Below are 27,660 nucleotides of genomic sequence, written 5' to 3'. Positions count from 1 at the left end.
CACCACTTCTTGGATCTGTGTAGAGTGGCTTCCTCACTTCCCTATCAGAGCTTTGCTCGTGTTTGGAAGTGGCCAGATGCTACACTTAGGCATCTTGGAGTGCTAGCAGCCCCCAGTTGCCTGCTTATTGGTCCAGATACTCCGAGCCCTGCCCCAAAAAGTTTTTTAGAAAGGAGAGTTGTAGATGTTCCTTATTGATATATATATATAATTTATTATAAATAGATAATATTTATTATATTATAAAAATTTTATTTATAGACTACAAATTATTATATATGTAGTATATATATTTCATTGTCCAGTAGATAAATAAGTTTACGGTTTTGAGAAGCTGAAGAAGTGACATTTACTATTAATGTTCTGTTTCTAGAAGCACAGATGAAAATCTTTGCTTTGGAGAAAAGTTGCCAAAACAAAACCCACAAAATGCAAATGACACACAGGAATCCATCAATTGTTCTTGGAGACAACTGTGAAGACAACTGCAGGCAGTTGTAAAGCATCTGAAGGTTTAAAATGTTCAGCCTTCCATTCAGGGATGTAAGTTAGGAGTATCATTAGCAGGACTATGCGCTTTTAGAGTGAGAGACTTTAACAAGTTTTTTTTGCTTTTCTAATTGCCAGTGTAGGCTGGAGTGTCTCTGAAAGTGATGGTTCTTGGAAGATGTAGGTGTATTTTTGTTAAAGCATTTGCTCATGGGAGATTGTAAGACTAGACTGTAGGCAGGATTATGTGTAGGTCTGAACTAGTCTTCCTCCTGTGCTAAGAGAAAAGCTCCTTCCTCCTATGCTAGCGAAAAGGACTTAGACTGGTTTGGCCGGGTACTGTATGGAATATATTGCAGCGTGGGGTGACAGTGCGGCATCCCACACGTGGCATTATTTGAACTGAACAATCGGCTTTGGAAATATTATCCTGGCCATATGGAGCCAGGCTGTGTTTGAGAGCATCCTAAATACATAAATAACTCTCGAAACCCAATAAGAAGAAGACAAGCAACCCACATTTTTTTTTTTAAAAATGGGTAAAAGATTTCAAAAAACTTTTTTTTTTTTTTTTTTTTTTTTTTGAGACTGAGTCTCGCTCTGTCGCCCAGGCTGGAGTGCACTGGCACAATCTGGGCTCACTGCAAGCTCCGCCTCCCAGGTTCATGCCATTCTCCTGCCTCAGCCTCCTGAGTAGCTGGGACTACAGGCAACCACCACCACGCCCGGCTAATTTTTTGTATTTTTAGTAGAGACAAGGTTTCACCGTGTTAGCCAGGATGGTCTTGATCTCCTGACATTGTGATCCGCCCTCCTCGGCCTCCCAAAGTGCTGGGATTACAGGTGTGAGCCACCGTGCCCAGTCTGAAAAACATTTTATAGAGAAAATACAGAGATAGCCAATAAGCACATGAAAAGATACTTTACATCATTAGTCATTAGGGAAATGTAAATTTAAATTACAATAAAATTCTACCACACTTACTAGAATAGCTAAAATGAAAACTGACCGTATTAAGTATCAAGACGGATATGGATTAACTGGTACTTTTGTACATTGTTAGTGGGAATGTAAAATGATACAACTACTTTGGAAAACTTGGCAGTTTCTTAAAAATTAAATATACATCTACCACATGACCCAGCCATTACTTCCATGTATTCACCCAAGAGTAATGAAAGTATGAGCCATATAAATAAAGGCATACACAACAATATTCATAGCAGCTTTATTTGTAACGGCCCAAAGCTGGAAACAATTCAAATGTCTCTTGACAGTTGAATAGATAAGCAAATTATGGCATATCCATAAAATTGGATGCTAGTTAGCAATGAAAAGGAATGAACTATTTAAAAACGAACTATTTATAAAATTTTTTTTAGAAACAAGATCTCCCTGTATTGCCCAGGCTAGTTGCAAACTTCTGGCCTCAAGGGATCCTCTTGCCTCAGCCTCTCAAACTTCTGGGAGTACAGGCATGAGCCACTATGCCCAGCCAGGAATGAACTATTGACAGACGTAATAACATGAATGAATCTCAAAATAACTATGCTGAGTGAAAAAACACAGACGAAATGGAGTATCTTCTATATAATTCTGTTTATAGAAAATTATATAAAATGCAAATTAATCTATATTGAAAGAAAGCAGATCAGTGGTTGCCTGGGGATGGGGGTGAGGGCAAGAGAGAGGGGTTACTAAGAGGTACGAAAAAACTTTTGAGGGTGATGAATATGTACATTATCTTGATTTAGTAATGTTATCTCAGGCTACACTGAACATAAGTCAAAATATTTCAAACTGTACACTTTAAATATGTGCTTGTTTAAGGCTGAGCATGGTGGTTCATGCCTTTATTTATTTATTTACTGAGACAGAGTCAGAGTCTCATTCTGTCACCCAGGCTGGAGTGTAGTGGCATGATCTCGGCTCACTGCAACCTCCGCCTCCCAGGTTCAAGTGATTCTCCTGCCTCAGCCTCCTAAGTAGCTAAGACTACAGGCTCCTGCCACCAACCCTGGCTAATTTTTGTATTTTTAGTAGAGATGGTGTTTCACCATGTTGGCCAGGCTGGTCTCTAGCCACTGACCTCATGATCCACCTGCCTCGGCCTCCCAAAGTGCTGGGATTACAGGCGTGAGCCACCATGCCCGGCTGGCTCACACCTCTAATCCTAGCACTTTGGGAGGCTGAGGTGGGAGAATTGCTTGGGCCCAGGAGTTGAAGACCAGCCTACGCAACAAAATGAGACTCTGTCTCTGCAAAAACATCAAACAATTAGCCAGTCACCATGGTGCATACCTGTGGTCCCAGCTACATGAGAGACTGAGGCAGGAAGATCACTTGAGCCTCGGAGGTGGTGCCTGCAGTGAGCCATGTTCATGTCACTGCACTCCTGCCTGGGTGACAGAGCAAGAGCCTGTTTAAAAAAAAAAAAGTGCTGTTTATTATATATCAATAATACCTGAGTAGACAGCGTGTTCAGTGGTCCTACAGATCTGTCTCTTACTGAGTAGACAGCGTGTTCAGTGGTCCTACAGATCTGTCTCTTACTTCAGCAGTGTTTGGATGGAAAAGACCTGGGGACTCATAAATAAATAAATAAAATAAAAAAAGAATATCCGAGTAAAGCTGTTAAAAATAGCATATTTCCCTTTGGGAGGTCGAGGCAGGTGGATCACCTGAGGTCAGGAGTTCATGATCAGCCTGGCCAACATGGCAAAACCCCGTCTCTACAAAAAATAGGAAAATTAGCCGGGCGTCATGGCACGTGCCTGTAATCCCAGCTACTCGGCAGGCTGCGGCAGGAGAATCGCTTGAACCTGGGAGGTCGAGGTTGCAGTGAGCTGCGATTGCACTACTGTACTCCAGCCTTGGTGACAGAGTGAGACTCCATCTCAAAAAAAAAAACAGAAACAAAAAAACAAAACAAATCAAAACAATGTAGAATATTTCCAACTTTACTTTCTCTTAAAAAATTTTTTTTTGGCCTGGCATGGTGGCTCATTCCTGTAATCCCAGCACTTTAGGAGGCTGAGGCAGGAGGATCAGTTAGGGCCAGGAGTTTGAGTCTAGCCTGGACAACATAATAAAACCTTGTCTCTACAAAATATATATATTTTAAATTTTTTAAGGTTTTGTTTTTTTGTTTTTTTAGGTCTAACATATACAGTATTCAGTTTCCTCTTAACCAGATCCTGTAAAAGGCCCACAGCCACTCCAGTGCCTCCATAGACAGGGAGAGTAGAAAGAAGTGGAAGTAGCAGAAGTCTTAACTGATTGCTCTTTAAGTATTAAAATTCTGGGGGGAAAACAAGGCCAGAGGATCGCTTAGCCCAGGAGTTCGAGGCCAGCCTGGGCAACACAAAGAGGCTCTATTTTTATAAAAAATAATTTAACAAAATTAATCGAGTGCAGGTGCAGGTGAGCCTGTAGTCTCAGCCGCTTGGGAGGTTGAGGCAGGTGGATCACTTGAGCCCAAGAGTTCCAGGCTTCTATAAGCTTTGATTACACCACTGCACTCCAGCCTGGACGACAGAGCAAGACCCAGTCTCTAAAGTGAAAAAGAAAGATAAAAAGAGAAAATAGTTACAAATTTTACAAAAACATACGCTCATTTGTATACATGGCAAGGGCTTTTTCCAGGGTCTTGGAGGAGGCCTATGTGAGTGCGGGACCGATGCAGATGACCTCCTAAGCACTCCCTGGGTTTGGAGGAGGGAGGGATGACGGTATAGACCCCGCAGTGGAATGGACTTCTCAGCTCCATAGGCTCAGAGCTGTAGTTTGGACATTAAGCTGCATGGCCTTGTTCTGAGGTCACAAGCTAGTGAGGCCCTACGATGTATCCATTACACAAGGAATGGGGCAAGTTTTGAAAGGTCAGTGGCACCCTCCTCTGCAGTTTATGCATGATCACCAATACAGACCTGCCCCGTCACTCAGGAGATGGGCTCATGTGCTCAGGCAAGGAGCGTAAGACAAGACGCACAGATTCTATTACTGTGCTGCTGTGGCTACTATTTGCTGATTTGTGACTTGAGGCAGATCATATAATCTCTAGGCGTTGGCTTCAACACTAGTAAAATGAGAATCACAAGAATTACCTATTTGTGAGTAATTATTTTCCATGGAAATAATTTGAATCCTTGTTCTGAAATTTGGCTGATCTCTTCCGCTATCTAAAGTTCCTTTTGCACCTGGAGAAATAGTGAAGTGAAAGAGGATTAGATAGCACGGGCAGGGGACCCCAGGTGGAGGGGCCACTGGTGCCCTCCGCTCAGGCCAGAGGAGAACTCACTGAGCCTGCGAAGGAGCCTGTGCAAGTGAGGGCCCTGAAGCTTACGCCTTGTTTGCTTCAAGTAAAATCTGCCTCTGTCTGGAAGACTTCTATTACAATTTTTTTACATTTTTGGAATTACTATTTATTGGGTCCTGCTTTGTGCCAGCCACATATATGCATGTTTTTCTCAACATTAGAAACACATGGAAAGCTTTAAAAAATATACTAACCTAAGACCAATTAAAGCCAAATCTCTAGGGGTGGGGCTTGAGTGTCTAGTTTTTAAGAGCCCCCAGATGATTCTAACGTGCAACCGGAGTTGAAACTCTCAGCACACAATGTTACTTTACATGTTAGCTTCTTAACGCCTTACACGAACCTGGAAAATAGGTCCTCTTATCCATATTCAAGTATATGAATAAACTGAGGCTCAGAGAGGTTAAATATTTTACTCAAGAGGAAATCACAGAGTCATAATTCAAACCCACACTAGTTTGACTTCACAGGCTGCTTTGCTATACCAGTTCCACTTTATGTGCCTCTCTGAGAAAGAACAAACTTTTTCATTCAAAGGCAAAACGCAGTGATGAACAAAATATCATGAACTTTTCATGGCAAATGCGACCACCTTAATTTTAATCCTTTAAGAGACAAAAGAATAGGCCAGGAGAGGTGGCTCACACTTCACCTGAGTCTAGGAGTTTGAGACCAGCCTGGGCAACATGGCAAAATGCCATCTCTATGTCTCTACAACAAACACAAAAAATTAGCTGGGCGTGGTGGCACAGGCCTGTAGTCACAGCTACCCGGGAGGCTGAGGTGGGAGGATCACCTGAGCCCGGGAATTCCAGGCTGCAGTGAGCCGTGATGGCGCCACTGCACTCCAGCCTGGATGACAGGAGTGGGACCCTGTTTCAAAAAAAATAATAAACTAAAAAATAAAAAAAGAGAGAAACAATAGAATAAAGCCACATTCCAGAGTTTAGTTCTAAGTTGGATGAGTCCTTTGTATCCAACAAAACTTCTGATGATCTTTATTGAAGAGAAGCTTGTTGTTGATGAAACTCCTAAGTACCTTCTGGGATTGGAATGGGTCCCGGTGGGATACAGCCTCAGATCTCCTGGATACCAGATAATTAGAAGTCACATAGAATACAGGGCCTCAAGCCCACCTCATGTACCCCTCACATTAGTTCCTAAATCCCATGTCTTCTTTTCTCTTGGATTCATTGTTCACATTGCTAGAGTTCAACCCCAACTAATTATTTCAGTAAAGATCTGTGGATGGTACAATTTCAGAATCTTTGGATATACAAAAATAACCATATTTTGCACTCTCACTTGAAAGAGTTTTTCTCAGTCTGATTTTTCCTCAGATTGTTGTCTTCCAGCAATGATGCCAGTGAGAAACCTGATACCACACTGATTCCCACTCCTTTGAGCTTAACCTGTTTATCTCTTTGGAAGCTTTTAGGATTTTACCTTCGTGCCCAGTGTTCTAACATTTCACCATGACATATCCAGGTAGGTGTTAGTTTCCATTTCATTCATCTTGGTTAACATTTCCAATGAGAAGACTTGTATCTTTCTGAAATTTGGAGAAATATTACTTCTATCATTGCTTTAATGATTTCTCCTCTACATTCTCTCCTTTCTCTCTTTCTTTTTTTGTTTTTTTGAGACAGAGTCTCGCTCTGTCAGCCAGGCTGGAGTGCAGTGGCGCAAACTCGGCTCACTGCAAACTCCGCCTCCCAGGTTCAAGCAATTCTTGTGCCTCAGCCTCCCAAGTAGCTGGGATTACAGGCATGTGCCACCATGCCTGGCTAATTTTTGTATTTTTGTAGAGATTGGCTTTCACCATGTTGGCCAGGCGGGCCTCAAACTCCTGACCTCAAGTGATCCTCCCTCCACAGCCTCCTAAAGTGCTGGGATTACAGGCATGAGCCATTGAGCCCGGCCCATTTTTACTTATCTGACCCCTCAGTGAATCTCTATGAGGAATGTCCAGGGCTCGTCCCGCTCACTTTTCTTACTGGTTGATTCTAGAGTTGGGATAACACTGAGCTCCTACCTGGATTGCTGTCTTCTGCAAGTGTTTTGGACGGTGGTTTCTTTCAGTACTGTTCCTATATATCTGATCCTGTTAGATATCTATCTCTCAGGCACGTTGCAACATTTCTGGTAAAGCCCTTTCTTGCTTTTTAAGCTGTTATAAATTGGGATCTGTGTGTGTGTGCGTGTGTGTGTGTGTGTGTGTGTGTAGCATGTAGAAATGTCAACAGTCCTGGGGAATATAGTAGGTATTCAATAAGTACTGTATATTTTGAATTCATAAAAAATGAATGTATGGGCTGGACACAGTGGCTCACACCTATAATCTCAGCACTTTGGGAGGCTGAGGCAGGAAGATCACTCGAGCCCAGGAGTTTGAGACCAGCCTAGGCAACACAGTGAGACCTCCCCATCTTTATTTTATTAAAAAAAAAAAAAAAGGAGAAGTAGAAGTAGAAGATGAAGAAGAAGAAGAGGAGGAAGAAGAAGAAGAAGAAGAGGAAGAGGAAGAGGAAGAGGAAGAAGAAGAAGAAGAAGAGGAAGAAGAAGAAGAAGGAGAAGAAGGAGAAGAAGAAAGGAATAAAGGGGGAAAGGCATCTATAAGGAACTTATAAAGAAATTTACAAGAAAAAAACATTAAAAAGTGGGCAAAGGACATGAACACTTTTCAAAAGAAGACATACAGACAGCCAACAATCAAACAATCACACAAAAAAAGCTCAACATTACTGATCATTAGAGAAATGCAAATCAAAACCATAATGAGATACCATCTCTTCCCAGTCAGAATGGCTATTACCAAAGAGTCAAAAATAGGCCAGGTGCAGTGGTTCATGCCTCTAATCCCAGCACTTTGGGAGGCCAAGGCGGGTGGATCACCTGAGGTCAGGAGTTCGAGACCAGCCTGGCCAACATGGTGAAACTCCCTCTCTACTAAAAATAGAAAAATTAGCTGGGTGTGGTGGCAGGCCCCTGTAATCTCAGCTATTTGGGAGGCTGAGGCAGGAGAACCACTTGAACCAGGGAGGTGGAGGCTGCAGTGAGCTGAGATCGTGCCATTGCACTCCAGCCTGGGTGACAGAGCAAGAATCTATCACGAAAAAAAAGTCGAAAAATAAATGATGCTGGTGAGATTAAAAAGAAAAAGGAACACTTATACACTATTGGTGGGAGTGTAAATTAGTTCAACCATTGTAGAAGACAGTGTGGTAATTCCTCAAAGATGTAAAAACAGAAATACCATTCAACCCAGCAATCCCATTACTGTGTATATACCCAAAGGAATATAAATTGTTCTATTATAAAGACACATGCACGCATATGTTCATTGCAGCAATATTCACAATAGCAAAGACACGGAATCAACCTAAGTGCCCATCAGTGGTAGACTGGATAAAGAAAATGTGGCGCATATGCACCCTGCAATACTATGTAGCCATAACAAAGAATGAGATTATGTACTTTGCAGGAACATAGATGGAGCTGGAAGCTATTATCCTTAGCAAACTAATGCAGGAACAGAAAACCAAATACCGCATGTTCTCACTCATAAGTGGGAGCTAAATGATGAGAACACACGGACACACAGAGGGGAACATCACACACTGGGGCTTATCCAAGGGTGGAGGTGGGAAGAGGAAGAAGATCAGGAAAAGCAACTAATGGGTAACAGGCTTAATACCTGACTGAGGAAATAATCCCACAACAGATCTCCATGGGGGCAGGAGGGGGCTAATCCAGCACTTTGGGAGACCGAGAGGGGAGGATCACTTGGCGCCAGGAGTTCAAGACCAGCCTGGCCAACATGGCAAAACCCCTCTCTACTAAAAATACAAAAAATTAGCTGAGCATGTTGGCGCACCCTTGTAGTCCCAAGTACTAGGGAGGCTGAGGCACAAGAATCACTTGAACCCAGGAGGTGGAGTTTACAGTGAGCCGAGATGGCACCACTGCATTCCAGCCTGGGCGACCGAGTAAGACCATCTCAAAACACACACACACACACACACACACACACACACACAAAACTCATGACACAAGTTTACCTATGTAACAAACCTGCACATATACCCCTGAACTTACAAGTTAAATAAATAAATGGTAAAAGAAAAAAAAAAGAATGAATGCATATATGTGTTATGTGTGTTTTTTCTGTTGTTCTTCCTGTGTGTACATCATTCCTATTTCTACTTCTTCTTCTTATTTATTTATTTATTTATTTGAGACAAGGTCTCACTCTTTCACCCAGGGTAGAACACAGTGGCGTGACCATGGCTCACTGTAGCCTCTACCTCCTGGGCTCAGGTGATCCTCCTGCCTCAGCATCCAGAGTAGCTGGGATCACAGGTGCATGCCACTATGCCCAGCTGGTTTTTTAATTATTTGTAGAGACAAAGTCTCACTGTGCTACCCAGGCTGGTCCTGAACTCCTGGGCTCAAGCGATCCGCCCACCTCGGCCTCTCAAAGTGCTGGGATTACAGGCATGAACTACTGTACCTAGCCCATTCCTACATCTTTTGAAGAATGCATCCTCCTTTCCCCCAACATGTGCTTCTGGTGGGGTTATCAAATAAACCCAGGCCCCGAGACCTTATGTATGGACCGGTGACCCAACCCTAACCAAATGGGAATATCTTATTTTCGTGGCCATATTTACCAGTACAAAACAGAATAGGTAACCCGACATGGTCCATTAAGTCTCCTTCTGTAGGAAAGTGAATGAAGTCAACACACAGATAAGCTGAGCCAGAGTTGTGGAGGATGAGGGATGTAGATAGACAAAGAGAAACCTGGAGGGCAATTGCATTTGAGCCACTAGATATGGCAGCCAAGTTCACCTTTTAACTTTCCAGGGGCATAGGTCAAACAATTGCCTTTTATGCTTAAGCTTATTTGAGCTGGGACTCTATAACGTACAACTAGAAGAGTCCTGACTAATACATTGCCTAAAGAAAGACTATTTCAACTTTGAGGAGGATTGGTAAGCATTGTAATCTCACAGCTCTGAAAAGCAGTGTACCTTCAGTATTGTCCAGGAGAATGGCTGTCACAGACATAATCCTGTGGTGGAAATGGAATCACTAAGTCTTTAAGATCAGCCAGCTAATTTCCCTTGATCTAATTCCCAGGGCACCAAGAAGCCTCTGATTATAAATTGCCTACCCAGGTAGAATTGCCTAGAAAGAGAGTAAGCAATCAACAAGAATATCCAGTATACTCAATACTTGTTTTGTTTATTGTTAAGCAATAAGTTGTCAATGCTCTAAAATCAGATCACTTTGGGGAATGCTAATATTGAATTTTCTGAACCTAGAAAGGCCTCGAGCCAACATAATCTAGTGGTTAAAATATAGATTCTAGCGCCAGACTGCTTGGAGTTGAATCACAGCTCTGTTACTAGCTGTGTAACTTGGGTTGAGTTTTTTAAGCTATCTGTTCCTTATTTTCTCATCTATAAAATGGGACTATAATAGTAACTACCTCATAGCGTTGTTAAATGAGAATTATATGCGTTAATACCTATAAAGGAATTAAAACATAGTAAATACTGCATAAGTACTTGAAAAAATAAAATAAATACACTAAGGTGAGGAAGAGACCTGGAATGTGGTATCCACTCCAGGGAGACTGAATGACTGCCTCTCCAATACACGAAGAAGTTTAGAACCTTTTTCAATGATTGGCTTACATTTCTAAGTGATGGGCTGAATTCTAAACTTCTAGAGGACAGGAATGTGCCATACTCATCTTTATGTTTCTAATGCCTGGGACTTGATAGGCCCAAAGAGACAGAAAGTACCCTGTTCATGAAATCCAAAGATAGGGGTTGAATCTTCACTATACCGCCTACTATTTTTCCTAGATCAATTTGGTTAACCTCCCTGACCCTCATTTCCTGCAGCAGCAGTAAAATGAGAATAATAATACCTCTGTCAATTATTGTGAGGATGAAAGAAGATAATAATTTAGGGAAGTGTCTGGGATGTCGTACATGTTCAATCAATATGAGTTTCCTTCCAATGTTAAAGTTTATAGTTATATAAATTTTTTCATATTATTCAAATAAAGGAGAATATATTCATTTAAGCATTCTATGACAAAGTACCTTTGCAGAGCTTATAAGGTCAGCTGTTAGCATCATGACAATAATGCTTTAAGAAAATACGTAAAAGGCTGGGCGCAGTGGCTCATGCCTGTAATCCCAGCACTTTAGGAGGCCGAGGCAGGCGGATCACCTGAAGCCAGGAGTTCAAGATCAGCCTGATCAACATGGTGAAACCCCATCTCTACTAAAAACACAAAAAATTAGCCGGTGTGATGGTGCATCCCTGTAGTCTCAGCTACTCGGTAGGCTGAGGCAGGAGAATCTCTTGAACCCGGGAGGCGGAGGTTGCAGTGAGCCAAGATCACACCACTGCACTCCAGGCTGGGTGACAGAGCGAGACTCCATCTCAAAAAGAAAATACATAAAACATAAATGTATGACTTTTTAGGGAAATGATTTCACTTTCTGAATCCTTGGCCAGGACTTTTAACTTTAAATGAGATAGACTCAGCTGAGATACTGGTTGGTATACTAGTTATTAAAAATCTTCCGTACAGGGCATAGGAAAATAAATTCAAATGTATTCACTTCTTTATACATTCAAAATCTATTTTGATGAGCATCTATTATGAGCTAGGCACTTTGCTAGAGATTAACTACGCATTTTCTATGTTGAATCTGCAATGAACATAATTTGCATCTTCTTTAGCTTTAGTTCTTAACAGATGACATGTTCAAATTTCTTCAGATGCTGATTACTCATTCATTCATTCAATATACATTGAGATCTGTTCTATCCAAGTCACTCTGCTAGATGCTGGGGACATAATAGCAAACAGACAGATAAGGCCCCAGCCACCATGGAGCTTACATTTCCATTGGGGGAAGGGAAGGAAAAGAAGTAAAATAATTACAAACTGCCATGAGTACAAGAAAGGACACAAAAAAGGAAGAAAGATGTACAATAGCAGGGGAAGGAGCAAGGAATCTTCCATCAGGGTGCTTAGGGAAGGTCTCAAGGGCAGGGATGATCCCAGTTCACTGCTATGAGGGGCATGTAGAACATGCCTGGAACACTAGGCACTCAATAAATGAGTAAGAAGATAACACATAAGCTGAAACCCAAGATTGGCAACCATTCAAGGAGAAGAGCATTCCAACCAGAGAAAACAGCACGTACAAAATCTCTGAAGTGGAGAACTTGGAATGTTTGAGGACTTGAAAGAGATCAGTGTGGCTGGAGCAAAGTGATCAAGGAGGGACAAGAGTAGGAAAAGATGAGGTTGGAAAAATTGACAAGGACCAGCTAGATTATGCCGGGCCTCAGAAGCAATGGTAAGGAGTTTGTAGTTTATATAATTTTTTAAAAAATAAACAGAATAATTCTAGTAACAAGGGTATAACTAAAGGGAAATATATTCACTAACCCAGACACTACAGATGCTTTTATTTTTTTCAAGTTAATCAACCTCTTTATTTGAAGACAGGGCAAAATAAATAAAAATATTTGTCTTTCACTTCTGGCTCAGATTTGGCATTTCTTTTTTTTAAGTTTTATTTTAAGTTCAGGGGTACATGTGCAGTTTGTTACATAGGTAAGCTTGTGTTATGGGGGCTTGTTGTACAGGTTATTTCATCATCCAGGTATTAAGCCTAGTACCCATTAGGTATTTTTCCTCATCCTCTTCCTCCTCCCACCCTCCACCCTCTGACAGGCCCCAGTGTGTGTTGTTCCCCTCTATGTGTCCATGTGTTCTCATACAGGTGCTCCTTGATTTACAATGGACATAAGTCCCAATAAAACCATCTTAATTTGGGGCCTGGCGCCGTGGCTCACGCCTGTAATCCCAGCACTTTGGGAGGCCAAGGTGGGCAGATCACGAGGTCAAGAAATGGAGACCATCCTGGCTAATACAGTGAAACCCCATCTCTACTAAAACTACAAAAAAAAAAAAAAATTAGCAGGGCATGGTGGCGGGTACCTGTAGTCCCAGCTACTCGGGAGGCTGAGGCAGGAGAATGGCATGAACCCAGGAGGCAGAGCTTGCAGTGAGCTGAGATTGTGCCACTGCACTCCAGCCTGGGTGACAGAGCGAGACTCTGTCTCAAAAAAAAAAAAAAAAAAAAAAAAAAAAAAAAAACCATCTTAAGTTGGAAATATTGTAAGTCAAAAATGCATTTAATACACTTAACCTACCAAACATCATAGCTTAGCTTAGCCTACCTTAAACATGCTCAGAACACTTACATTAGTCCAACGTTACATTAGTTGGGTAAAATCATCTAACACAAAGCCTATTTAATAATAAAGTGTTGGATATCTCATATAACTTACTGAATAATGCACTGAAAGTGAAAAACAGAATGGCTGTATTGGCACTTGAAGTATGGTTTCAACTGCACGCATACTGCTTTCGCACCATTGGAAAGTCAAGAAATCGTAAGTTGAACCATTGTAAGTTGAGGACTGTCTGTATATTTCTACGACTTGTGACTGAAGTTGACAAGAGAAAGATCATGAAGATGTACTTGATGGAATTCCAGGCATGTTAGCATAGTTCTTAGTAGGTCTTAAAATGGAAATAAAACTCAAGGCTTTATTCTGAGAAATTCTTCAAGCCTCTTTGTTAAATTCACATCAGCACTAGAAAAGTACACAATATCTGCATAGATTTAAACAACTTTTAATCCAATTCAAAAGGGAGGTATGATATGATCCTTAGGATTTGTGTTGTGGAAATAAGTATTAATAATACTCTCTCTTGGGCGGGTACGGTGGCTCATGCCTGTAATCCCAGCACTTTGGGAGGCCAAGGCAGGTGGATCATGAGGTCAGGAGTTCAAGACCAGCCTGACCAACATGGTGAAACCCCACCTCTACTAAAAATACAAAAATCACCCTGGCATGGTGGTGAGCGCCTGTAATTCCAGCTACTCAGGAGGCTGAGGCAGGAGAATCACTGGAACCCGGGAGGTGGAGGTTGCAGTGAGCCAAGATCACACCACTGAACTCCAGCCTAGGCAACAGAGCGAGACTCTGTCTGAGGAAAAAAAAAAAAAAAAAAAAAAAACTAGGCTGGACGCAGTGGCTTATGTCTGTAATCCCAGTACTTTAGGAGGCCGAGGCCAGCAGATCACAAGGTGAAGAGATCGAGACCATCCTGGCCAACATGATGAAACCCCATCTCTACTAAAAATACAAAAATTAGCTGGGTATGGTGGCATATGCCTGTAGTCCCAGCTACTCGGGAGGCTGAGGCAGAAGAATTGCTTGAACCCGGGAGGTGGAGGCTGCAGTGAGCCAAGATCACGCCACTGCACTCAGCCTGGCAACAGAGTGAGACTCCATCTCAAAAATAATAATAATAATAATACTGTCTCTTTAATTGTCTTTAGGGGCACTTCATAGAGCCACCCACTTAGATAACCTTCTGTAAATATCCCCAAATTGCATTCCCTACCTCAGTTTATGGCCACATAAACTGAAACAGGAAAAAGAACAAACTGGGATAGGTTGAGTACACATTTTTTCCTTCACCTCTATTGACCCTATCTGTATTTCTTCCACTATCAAAGGCAACAAACAAAGGGAATAAATAAAGCCCTTCTATGACAGGTAAGACTGTTAGCCCAGAATGATTTGGGGCCATAAAAGCAGGTTGAATTACTCTGACTGGAGGGTGACAACCAATCTGATCTGGCCCTTCATCTTTTTCCATCCTCCAAATCATAAAAATCTAAACATATAACTGCAATAAAATAGGAACACCATTTGGAATTACCGTGACAATTGTTATAGAGATTAACATTTTAATTGAAAACTTCCTATGTGTAAAAATAGCTTAAACAGGATGTCTTAGTTCATTTTCTGTTTCTATAACAGAATACCATAGACTGGGTAATTTATAAAGAAAAGAAATTTATTTGACTCTTGGTTCTAGAGACTGGGAAGTCCAAGAGCATAGCACAAGCATCTGACAAGGGTCATCCCATGGAGAAGAGTGGAAGGCAGAAGTGAGCACATTAGACAGAGAGACAAGATGGGGCCAAACTTATCCTTTTAGCAGGAGCCCACTCCCATGACAATGAACCTACTCTTACAATAATGGCACTAATCCATTCATGAGGCCATCTTTAATCACTTCTTAAAGGCCCCACCTCTTATTTAAATATCATAATGGCAATTAAGTTTCCAGCACATGAACTTTGGGGGACCTATTCAAACCATAGCACAAGAGATAAGAGGAAATAACAGATGCGAACTAGTTCATTCAAAAGAAATTAGTAGTTTTTGCTTTTAAAAAATTCAAATCAATTGCATCTTTTGGTATTACTCTGTAACAAACACTTAAAATACATTATATCATGTTATCCTCACGGCAACCCTTGAGGTCAGTTTTAATATTTCCATTTTGTAAAGGAGTCTTAGAGAGGTTATTTACCCAAAGTCACACAAATGATATCATTATAATAATAATGGCAAAGTCAGATTCAAACCCAAGCTGACAATTTTTCGTCATTTTATAAATAGACATAACACCTTCAATAATTATTTTACATCGCCATTATCTGAAATTAGACAGCTCATCAAGGGCTCTAAATAGGATGCTTAACAGCAACCATCTTGTTTTGAAAACCATCCCATTATGTTTGTATAGCATTTGTCACAAAGTGTTTTCATTGGATCTTTATCGCATCCTCTGAGGTAGGCAGGTAGATGTTATAGAATAGGAAATTGAGGTGCTGAGAGAAACAGTCACTGCCCCAGGGTAAGGCCAAGTTGGATTCTCACAGCTCATCATCTCTATGTTGAGGAATCTCTGTTGTGCTGTGAGTTGTGTGTGTCTACGTCAGGGCCCCACACTGCGCTAGAAGCTCTTTGAGGGCTGGTCCTGCCTATGTCTTGTTTGTGACTCGGATGCCTAGCCCAATGCTGAGAGCCCATATAGAGTTATGTCACTCCATAAACATTCTAAACAGTTTTATCAAGGTATAAATAACTATGAAATAATATGAAGTATGTATATCGGTCTCTGCCCCGGGTCCTGACATAGAACTCTTAAAACCCTTGTCAATAGAGACACTAGGAGAATCTTTTGTTTTAATATTCAGATTTTTTTTTTTTTTTGAGACAGAGTCTTGCTCTGTTGCCCAGGCTGGAGTACAGTGGCACCATCTTGGCTCACCACAACCTCTGCCTCCTGGGTTCAAGTGATTCTCCTGCCTCAGCCTCCCAAGTAGCTGGGATTACAGGTGCCTGCCACCAGGCCCAGCTAAGTTTTGTATTTTCAGTAGAGACAGGGTTTCACCATGTTGGCCAGGCTGGTCTTGAACTCCTAGCCTCAAGTGATCTGCCTGCCTCAGCCTCCCAAGGTGCTGGAACTATAGGCGTGACCACTGCACCCGGCCTTGTCTATACTTAATTTATTTTCTCTCCTCTCTAGAACCCACTCTAATCAAGTCTTCCTTCCACTGTTTCACTGAAACTGCACTTATGAAAATCACCAATGACTTCCATGTGGTCAAATCTAAAGGACAAATCTCAATTCTCGTCTTGTTCTGCCTGTCAGTAGCATTTGTCTTATTGGTTGGTCTCTTTTTCTTTTATGAGACAGAGTCTCACTCTCTCGCCCAGGCTGGAGTGCAGCAGCATGATCTCGACTCACTGCAAGCTCCACCTCCCGGTTTCATGCCATTCTCCTGCCTCAGCCTCTCGAATATCTGAGACTACAGGCGCCCGCCACCATGCCCAGCTAATTTTTTTTTTTTTTGTATTTTTGGTTTTTTTGTATTTTTAGTAGAGATGGGGTTTCACTGTGTTAGCAAGGATGATCTCAGTCTCCTGACCTCATGATCCGCCCGCCTCGGCTTCCCAAAGTGCTGGGATTACAGGCATGAGCCACCGTGCCCAGCCTGAGACCCTTTCTTCACCTTGTCTCCAAGACGCCACCCTCCATGGTTCTCCTCACACCTCAATTGCATTCCTTCTCTGCATTCTTTGTTGAGGTCTGCTTTATTTTCCTAAGCGTTAAAAACCAGTGTACCTGGGTCGCATTCCATAGACCTTTACTCTTCTCTATCTACATATCCTCACTCCTCGCTGTTCTCAAACAGTCCATGACTTTAAATACCATTTATATGTTATTGCCTCCCAAATTCATATACCTAGCTGTCTTAGTCTGTTTTTGCTGCCATAACAAAATATCACGGACTGGGTAATTTATAAATAATAGAAATTTATTTCTCACAATTTTGGGAGCTGGGAAGTCCAAGATCAAGGTGCTGAAAGATTCAGTGCATGATAAAGGGCTCTATCTCTGCTCCCAAGATGCTGTCTTGTTGCTGCGTCCTTTACAAGAGACAAATGCTGTGTCCTTACATGGCAGAAGAGATGAAAGGGCCAGGCAGCTTTTACAAGGGCATTAATCCCATTCAAGAGGTCAGGGCCCTCATGGCCTAATCACCTCCCAAAGACCCCACCTCTTAATGCCATCTCCTTGGGGTTTAAGTTCCACACGTATGAATTTTGGAAGGACACATACATTCAAACAATAGCACTAGCCCAACTTCTTACCCAAATTCTAGAAATATGCATTTATCCAGCAGGCTATGTGACATCCCAATTTGGATGTCTACAGGCATGTAAACAAGCCAAAAACAAAACTCCTGATCTTCTGAAGAGCCTCATATTGCTCCTCATTCAGCTCACCATTTCATAAGAGTAGTAACTCCATTCTTCCACTTGCTCAGGCCCAAATCTGGGAATCATTCTTAACTCTTACTCCTCCTCTCACGTCCCACATGCACTCCATTAGAACACCCAGTGAGCCATTCCTGCAAAACTTATTCACAGTCGGACTGCTTCTTATTACCTCCTGCTCTGCCAGTTTAGTCCAAATCACCATCATTGCTTGCCTGAATCATTGCGATAGCCTCACAATTGATGCTCCACTTCTATCCATGGCCCCCTCACTCGATTTTTTACCCAGTGAAGTGATACTTTTAATATTCAAGTTAGATCATGTTTGTTTTCTGTTTAAAACTCTCCTGTGGTTTCCCATTCTACTCAGGATGAAATAAGCTCTTCTATGATGTGTCTATACCACCACGATCTCCACACACTCTTATCTCATTTCCTATAGCTCTCCACTGTTCACCCTACTCTGTCCACAATGGTATCCTTGCTATTCCTCAGTTACGCCAAGCACACCCCATCTCAGAATCTTTTTACTTCTAATTTCTCCAGACATTCATAGGTAATACCCTAACTTCCTTAATAGCTAGGCCTTTCCTAACTACCCACATATAAAATAAATTTTCTCATCTCTCTCTGTCCCCTTATCATGATTTTTTTTTAATTAGCTGCCTCAGGACATCTTCGAATACCTTGATTTATTATTCTTCATAGCATTATTTTATAATATTTCATTTTTAAATAATCATAGAGTCATACGTAGTTGTAAGAAATTATACAAAGATTCTGTGTACCCGTTACTCAGTTTCCCACAATGGCCACATTTTACAAAACTGTAGTAAACTATCACGACTAAGAAACTGACATTGCTGGCCGGGCGCGGTTGCTCACACCTGTAATCCCAGCACTTTGGGAGGCCGAGGCGGGCAGATCACGAGGTCAGGAGATCGAGATCATGCTGGCTAACATGGTGAAACCCCGTCTCTACTAAAAATACAAAAAGAAATTAGCTGGGCGTGGTGGCGGGTGCCTGCAGTCTCAGCTACTCGGGAGGGTGAGGCAGGAGAATGGCGTGAATCCGGGAGGCGGGGCTTGCAGTGAACCGAGATCGTGCCACTGCACTCCAGCCTTGGGCGACAGAGCGAGACTCCGTCTCAAAAAAAAAAAAAAAAGAAAAAGAAATTGACATTGCTACAGTCAAGATACAGAGTATTTCCACAGTTCCACTACCCCAGAATCCTTCATGCTGCCCTTTTATAGCCACAACCATTTCCCTTCAACCCCCACCCCCTCCTTAACCCCTGACAACCATTAATCCGTTCTCTATTTCTATCGTTTTTTTACTTCAAGAATGTTATATAGCACAGGCACAGTGGCTCACTTTTGTAATCCCAGCACTTTGGGAGGCGGAGGTGGGCGGATCACTTGAGGTCAGGAATTCAAGACCAGCCTGGCCAACACGGTGAAACCCCATCTCTACTAAAAATACAAAAATTAGCCGGGCATGGTGGCACGTGCCTGTAATCCCAGCTACTCGGGAGGTTGAGGCAGGAGAATCGCTTCAACCTGGGAGGCGGAGGTTGCAGTGAGCAGAGATCACACCGCTGCACTCCAGCCAGGGCGACAGAGCAAGATCCGTCTAAAAAAAAAAAACAGAAAAAAAAACAACCACAACAACACAGATTCCTGGGGTCCATCTCCAGAGTTATTGATTCAGTAGGTCTGGGGTAAGGTTCAAGAATCTGAATTTCTGACTAGTTCCCTGATGATGCTGATGCTGCTGATTCATGGACCACACTTTGAAAATAACTGTCTTAGAACATTTTAAAATTTCCCTCCTCATCTTCACCTGCCTGATTTATTACTTAACCTTTAGTCCTTCCCTCATCTCAATACATGGTGTTCCATGGCACACTGTACTTACCTTATCACCTATCATACTGTACTGTAAAATCTGATTTAAATGTTTCTTGCTCACCAGACTGTATCCTCAACACCTAGCACAGAGTCTGGCACAAAACAGGCACTCAATTTATATGATGACTGAATAAATTCCTTAATTTTGACACTAATAGATTCAACTGAAGCAATATCTGTACAGCCATAGGATATTTAGAAGGAAATCCTCCTATGTACTAGAAATAAAAAATGAAAACATCAAGGCAAGGATCTCTTGATTGATAGGCTTAAGGAAAAATACATCAAGGCTTTTTTAGTTAAGATTTACTGGGAAGTTTTTGTGTTTATTGCAATTCATTTCAACCAAAACACCAGACTGAAATAATGATGGACAACAAAGGTCAAGAATGCAAGTTGATTAGAAAAACAAACAAACAAACAAACAAAAACAAAAAAAAAACTTGACCTATTTTTTTTTTCAATAATTGCTTCAAAGTCTGTATTTTGTTCTTCTAAAAGTGCACTCTTTCTGGGCGTGATGGCTCACACCTGTAATCCCAGCACTTTGGGAGGCTGAGGCGGGTGGATCACCTGAGGTCAGGAGTTCGAGACCAGCCTGGCCAACTTGGTGAAACCCCGTATCTACTAAAAATACAAAAATTTGTCAGGCGTGGTGGCGGGTGCCTGTAATCCCAGCTACTTGGGAGGCTGAGGCAAGCGAATCACTTAAACCCAGGAGGCAGAGGTTGCAGTGAGCTGAGATTGCACCATTGCACTCCAGCCTGTGCAATGGAGCAATATTCTGTATCAAAAAAAAAAAAAAAGTGCACTCTTTGCCTTCAGACTAAACACCCCAAACCACAAGACTATCTAACACAGCTAAGCCTTGAAAACAACTCTTTGACTCACATCTGGCCAGATGTTGAAATCTGAACATATTTGCTTGTAGAGGTCTACAAACCATAGTCTAAAATTTCAAAACAAAGAAAAAAACTCTAGAAACCTGAAGTTTTTCATAAGTTCGTGGCAAACTCATTTAGCAGCAAAATCTGACCTGAACAGATGCGTATCTGTATCTAGCCTTTGTTTACCCTACTTATGGTTAATACTAACGCATTTTTTGCATGCATATTTTGGTTTGATTACAAGATTCTGCTCCAGATCCTGCTGGGCTGTTACACAATATATGGGATATGCATTATATTCCTGTCTAAAATCCTGATAACTCTCAGTTCTGAAACACATCTGGCAAGAAAGAATTTGGATACAGGATTATGTGCCTATGCTAAGAATGAGATATGAATTTCTCTTAATCTCTGTTATTTATCTACTCTACTCTAAATATTTATCCAAATTATACCCTCTGTTATCTTATTGTTTTGTATGTGAAAATTGGTCTTGAAAGTAGTTTTCTTCATTTTATCTATTTTAATATCAGTTAAATGTGTTGGAAATTCAATGTTCCTATTCATATGTTAGACTTTCTTTTTAAATCAGGTTATAGGAAATTCCATACTTCTTTGGGATCCTTGTGGCTCACTTCCATCAGATGAATCATCGTCATCCTCATATGAATCATCGCCAGAACAATTTCAAAGCATAGAACTAAAAAATATATCTAGTGGATAACATTATTTTGGAATACATTTGGAAGATTAATGTCACATTTAAAAGCCATTGACATTTGGTAGTCTCAACAGATGAAAGCCGAATTTTTGCAGATTAAGATGTGAAGGGGGAATGACAAACTGAAATTATTGCAAAGAGCAAAAAAAAAAAAATCCACCTAAAATATATTTAGGAATGAACTGAACAAGAAATGTATGGATCTATGTGAAGAAAATGCTACTGGGAAACTTTAAAAGAAAACTTGGGTAAATGGAGGACCACATGTTTTCAGGTGGCATATTTAGTTTCAAAACAAAGAAAAGTCAGTCAGGTGAGCTTAAATTGAAAGAGGCGTTTATTTATTTTATTTTATTTTATTTATTTTTTGAGACAGAGTCTTGCTGTGTCACCCAGGCAAGAGTACAGTGGTGCGATCTTGGCTGACTGCAACCGCCGCCTCCCAGGTTGAAGCAACTTTTCCGCCTCAGCCTCTGAGTAGCTGGGATTACAGGCGCATGCCACCAGGCCCGGCTAATTTTTGTATTTTTAGTAGAGATGGGGTTCCGCCATGTTGGCCAGGCTGGTCTCGAACTCCTGACCTGAGGTGATCCCCCTGCCTTGGCCTCTCGAAGTGCTGGGATTATAGGCATGAGCCACCACGTCTGGCCAAAAAGGGGTCTATTTGAAGGAGGAGAGGGGGTACCTTGTGGAGATCCCTAAGAGTGGACAGGGCAGTAGAGCTTTAGTAGTGGCAAGCTAGGACCTGGAAAGCCCCAGAACCAGGGGCAGGTAATCCATCATACCCCTCTGGGGCCACAGGACTTCATAACTGCTTCTCTCTGAATCTGCTTCTTTCTGCAGCCTTGCTTTCTCTGTACTGCATACATGTAGATCAAACATCTCTCCCTCCTTTTCCCTTATTTTCTAGGTCAAGAGACCAGTTAAAACTATGTAACTCCACATTTCCAGGAAAGAGAATCTGATTGGACCAGCTTGAATCAGTTTTCCACCTGCCTCTATTCCAATCAGCTATGGCAAGGGAGAAGCGGGTTAATAAAGGATAAGGATGCCAACTGGGATGTGGGGAAGTCGTGGAGCAAACTGACGGGCATGTGCATTATAAATAGATGAGCAGTTCCATATTGTGGAGAGGCAACAGGACAAGAGGACAGGCTCTGGGGTCAAACTGCCTGGCTTTGACTTTTGACCTTGCCACTTATTAGCAGCTTCACTTTGGACAAATTATTCAATTTCTTTTTCTTTTTTTTTTTTCTCAGATGGAGTCTCGCTCTGTCACCCAGGCAGGAGTGCAGTGCTGTGATCTCGGCTCACTGCAACCTCCACCTCCCAGGTTCAAGCAATTCTCCTGCCTCAGCCTCCCGAGTAGCTGGGACTACAGGTCCATGCCACCATGCCCGGCTAGTATTTTGTATTTTTAGTAGAGATGGGGTTGCACCGTGTTAGCCAGGATGGTCTTGATCTCCTGACCTCGTATCTGCCCGCCTCAGCCTCCTAAAGTGCTAGGATTACAGGCGTGAGCCACCGCGCCTGGCCAAATTATTCAATTTCTTTATGCCTCGGTTACCCCATCTGTAACATGAGGGTGATAATAGAGTTGTGTGGATTAAATAACACAAATAACACTTTGTAGAAACTACATAAGTACGTATTACTTTTATAAAGATGTCTGTTTCCCCTAAATTAGTCAATAAAAGTACTGCAATTGCAATCAAAATTACAATTTTTTTTTTTTAAGACAGAGTTTCGCTCTTGTTGCCCAGGCTGGAGTGCAATGGTGTGATCTCGGCTCACCGCAACCTCCACCTCCCGGGTTCAAGCGATTCTCTTGCCTCAGCCTCCCGAATAGGTGGGATTATGGGCATGCCCCACCACAGCAGACTAATTTTGTATTTTTAGTAGAGATGGGGGGCGTTTCTCCATGTTGGTCAGGCTGGTCTCGAACTCCCAACCTCAGGTAATCTGCCCACCTCGGCCTCCCAAAGTGCTGGGATTACAGGCATGAGCCACCACGCCTGGCCACAATTGTTTTTTAATTTGACAAAGTTTAAAGTTACCATGGAAGAAATAATATATCTCTGGAGAGGATGGCAGGGATATCCTCTGCCATCCTGGGAAGAGCACACAGATTTATACACTATTGGTAATGTTCTAGGTTAGGTTGAGGTTGGCTTCATATTATTATGCTTTTAAATTTACATATATTACAAAATTCTATTTTATTTGTATTAAATATATTTTTAAGGACAATTCTTAAAGACTAGTAAGCAGAGATTTATCCCATCAGAAATTTTTAAATAATCTAAAGGTATGTTAAAACAGTATTACTGCCCAGCAACAGATAAATCAATGAAGCAGAAAAAGGACATATGGACATTTAGTACAGTCATCCCGTGATATCTGTGTGCGACTGTTTCCAGAAACCCCCGCGGATAACAAGTCCACTACATAAAATGTAGTATTTGCATATAACCTACCCACATCCATCCTCCTCTATACTTTAAATCACTCTAGATTACTTATAATACCTAATGCAATGTAAATGCATAGCATTTGTGCTGGGATTACAGGCGTGAGCCACTGCGCCTGACAAATTATTTTTTTAAAACTCTAAAAATGCTGGAAGAAAATACAGGTAACCATGACATCAAAGCTAGAAACAAAGGAAATGACTCATTAGACATATCTACGTAAAAAATTAAAAACTTCCTTCAGTAAAAAAAAAAACAAAAAAAACCATAGGTGACATTAAAAGATGAATTTTAAAAACAGGAAAAATATCTGTAAATATCTCAATCATAGGTTAATATTTCTAATATACAAAAAGCACTTGTAATTTCTAAAATGTGAATATTTCATTTTAAAAATAGGCAGAAGTCATGAACTAGCAATTCACAAAAATAGAGCCAATAATTATATGAAAGATGTTCAGTTTTACACGTAGGCAACAAAATGCAAATTAAAACGAGTCTTTTTTAAAGAGATGATAAAGATCACGAAGATTGACAATATCTAAGATTAGCAAGGAGATGCAGACAGCATATTCATTCTTATACTGTTAATGGAAAAGTAGTAAATAGGTTTCTAGGGGAGCGTCTGGTAATATCATTTAGAGTCTCACAAACGTGCATTTTCCTTGATCCAGTAATTTTATTTCTATGAATTTATTGTAAAAAAAAATCAGGGACATGTACAGATTTACATATAAGAATATTCATCTAGGATTGTAGACCTGAAAAGCTGTCAATACCCGAAAAGTCCAACAACTTAGGGACTGGTTGAACAAATTATGATATCTATTCAGCCATTAAAAATGATTCTGTAGGCTGGACCCGGTGGCTCATGCCCACAATCCCAGCACTTTGAGAGCCTGAGGTGGGAGGATCACTTGAGCCCGGGAGTTCAAGACCAGGCTGGGCAACAAGACAAGACCCCATCTCTTAGAAAATATATAAATATAAATATAAATGTATATATGTAATCTATTTTAATTTACCTGCAAAGACATTACTGGGAGATAACGCGCTTACTTTTTTCTATTTTAAAAAACCAAACACCTTTACGTATATGTATGAAAACTCTAAATTTATGTAGCAATATGTTAATAGTATTATCCACGGCGGCAAGAATGAGAGTTTGTTTCTTTTATAAACATGTATGTACTATTGAACTACTGCTGCTATTACAGGGAGCAGGCATTTTTTAAAAGCACTACTCTTCTTACAGTCAGGAAATACAGGACACTATTACTTCGCGGGGCAGGACGGGCACTGGGAAGAGTCCACGCGGGCGAAGGCAGGTGAAGACAGGGCTCGCTGACGCCCCCGGTCGCCCGCGCCTCTTCCCACAGTTCTCCGAGGAGCCCAGCGACCGGAAACATGCCACACCAGGCCTCGGGAATTCTGGGCATCGGACGGACAGCTCGTGACCTCAGAAGGAGGAAAACGGTCACCTTCTGAAAGAAACACGAACTCCTTTTTCCTGTATCAGAACATTTCTTATTCACCTGAGCGCGGCGTTTCTATCCTGAGATGTTGGGAGGAGGTTCGAGGTGGGCGGGGTGACGGTTTTCTCTTGGAAATGAAAAACAGCCTTTCCTGCTACCCCCGCCCGCTCGCACAAGCTAGGCTTGGAGTCTGCCCCGCGGAAAGCCGTTTCTATGGGTGACGACGTATGGCAACGCGTCTAAGGGAACGTCAGCGAGTGGACAATTGTGTTCCCAAAGTCGCCCTGAAAGGAGGACAGAAGTTCGGGGGAGCCGGGGGCGTAGAGGCGAGGCACGATCTGATTGGCCCGCGGCCGCGCAACGATGGGGCGGGACGCGGCAGAAGTGCGGGCGTACAAGGGCGTCCCCGCGCGCCGGCTAGTCTCTCTCACGCCCTTGCGGGTGCGCAGGTCTCTAAACTGGGCGGAGCAAGGGAAGTGATGTGTGGCCTCCGGAAGGACACGCGTAAATCCTCACCCATAAGTAACGAGTCGCCGTAGTCAAGCGAGGCCCTCTTACGATACCAATCCTGTGGCGGGTGTGGCACTGCCGAACCTGAGGAATGAGAAAGGAGGCCCAGCAGAAAGTTCGCGTCAGCTGCCGCCCGCTCCCGGCGTAGCCTAGGGCGGGGAGGGATTGACTCCCCGGAACATCCCGGGGTAAAGACCTCGCAGAACAGCGAAACCGCTGAGGGACTGTTGTGTGGCGAGGCCTTGGAGACGGACAGGCCAACACACTCCCTTTCCTCGTGAGGGTCACAGACCTGCCTACTTGGGAACGACATAGACCTGACAGTTGTGTTTGGGGGTGGAGGTTGATGACCAGTTATTGAATGAATAGCAGAGACATTTGCGTAGGAGTGTTGATGCGAGATTTTTTTTTTTTTTTTTGAGATGGAGTCTCGCTGTCTCCCAGGCTGCAGTGTAGTGGCAGGATCTCGGCTTACAACAACCTCCGCCTCCTGGGTTCAAACGATTCTCCTGCCTCAGCCTCCCGAGTAGCTGGGACTGCAGGCGCATGCCACCACGCCCGGTTGATTTTTGTATTTTTAGTAGAAATGGGGTTTCACCGTGTTGGCCAGGCTGGTCTGGAACTCCTGACTTCAAGTGATGCGCCCACCTCGGCCTCCCAAAGTGCTGGGATTACAGGCGTGAGCCACCGCGCCCGGCCCCCCACTGGCCACTATTATTATAGTTTTTAAATCCTCTTAATTGTAGATACTAGTCTTTTTATTTTATTCTTAGAGGGAATTTTGTTTTAGATGAGAGGCAAAATTGTAAAAAGGCAAGTTTGAATATAATTACAGACTATATTTTAAGGAAGAGACAAATTGAAAATGTACACGTTTTTCTAAATATTTAAAATAATTAAATGTTTAGGCAGGCACATTAGAAAACATAAAAAGGAGCAAAAACTCAGCACTAAACCACTGGTTAGAGTTAACTGCTGTTAACATTTTAGTGTTTTCCTTCTGTTATTTTTTCCTATCTTACAAATACTGAATCACTAAACAATGCACTTGTTAGACGAACATAAACCACCCTGTGGCTTTATCTGTGGAGCAGGACTATGGGAGACTTTCCCTTTGTTAGATATTTCTGTATCACTTGGAGTATTATAAAATGTACATGCATTCCTTTTCTAACCAGAAAATCTAAAGTGTTTTTTTGTTTGTTTGTTTTTGAGACGGAGTCTCGCCCTGTCGCCCACACTGGAGTGCAATGGCAGGATCTCAGGTCGCTGCAACCCCTGCCTCCTGGGTTCAAGCGATTCTCCTGCCCAAATCTCCTAAGTAGCTGGGATTACAGGTGTGCACCACCACGTCCAGCTAATTTTTTGTATCTTTAGTAGAAACGGGGATTCACCATGTTGGCCATGCTGGTCTCAAACTCCTGACCTCGTGATCTGCCCGCCTCAGCCTCCCAAAGTGCTGAGATTATAAGCGTGAGCCACCGTGCCCAGCCGAAAATCTAAAGATACTGAAAAGAAACAAAGGAGTACATCATGAACATTTTTTTCGTATCACTGAGTATTTTATAACTGCATCATTGATTTTAAAAGAATTCATGGCTTTGAAAACTAATATTCTACAAAGTAGCTTTTGATTTAACATGAGATTTTATATATGTGCTTATCTTGGTTCTCTATGAAACCCCACTGAAATAAGAAAATGTAAACACCAGCAAGGACTAAGAGAATGAGAAAGAGACAATAGTGGATGGGAAAAATTGGCATCTACTTAGCGGAGGAAGGAAAGGGAATCCAAGAAGGCTGACTGCAGAGGGGAATGTCAATTAGAAGTAAAGCAATTTATGGCTGGGCGCAGTGGATCACAGCTATAATCCCAGCATTTTGGGAGCCCGAAGCAGATTGCTTGAGCTCAGGAGTTTGAGACCAGCCTGGGCAACATGGCGAAACCCTGTCTCTACCAAAAATACAAAAAATTACCTGGGCATGGTGGTGTGTGCCTATAGTCCCAGTTGCTCCAGGGGCTGAGGTGGGAGGATCGCTTGAGCTGGGAGGTGGAGGTTGCAGTGAGCTGAGATTGTGCCACTGCACTCCAGCCTGGGTGACAAAGTGAGACCC

General features: G+C 42.2%; 1 long non-coding RNA gene across 1 annotated transcript; it reads right to left on the bottom strand.

Annotated features, from left to right (window-relative positions):
* Positions 1–1,665: 1,665 nt before the first annotated feature.
* On the bottom strand, positions 1,666–27,660 carry LOC129057536 (uncharacterized). Its single transcript, XR_008522123.2, has 3 exons — positions 25,096–27,660; positions 4,597–4,689; positions 1,666–4,043 (listed from the first exon to the last, which is right to left on the bottom strand). It is a non-coding gene; the product is annotated as an uncharacterized LOC129057536 (long non-coding RNA).

Source organism: Pongo abelii, chromosome 12 (assembly GCF_028885655.2).
Source record: "Pongo abelii isolate AG06213 chromosome 12, NHGRI_mPonAbe1-v2.0_pri, whole genome shotgun sequence".
Taxonomy (NCBI): Eukaryota; Metazoa; Chordata; class Mammalia; order Primates; family Hominidae; genus Pongo; species Pongo abelii.
Note: the sequence above shows the minus strand (reverse complement) of the source record. Positions and strands in the feature narration are given on the sequence as shown.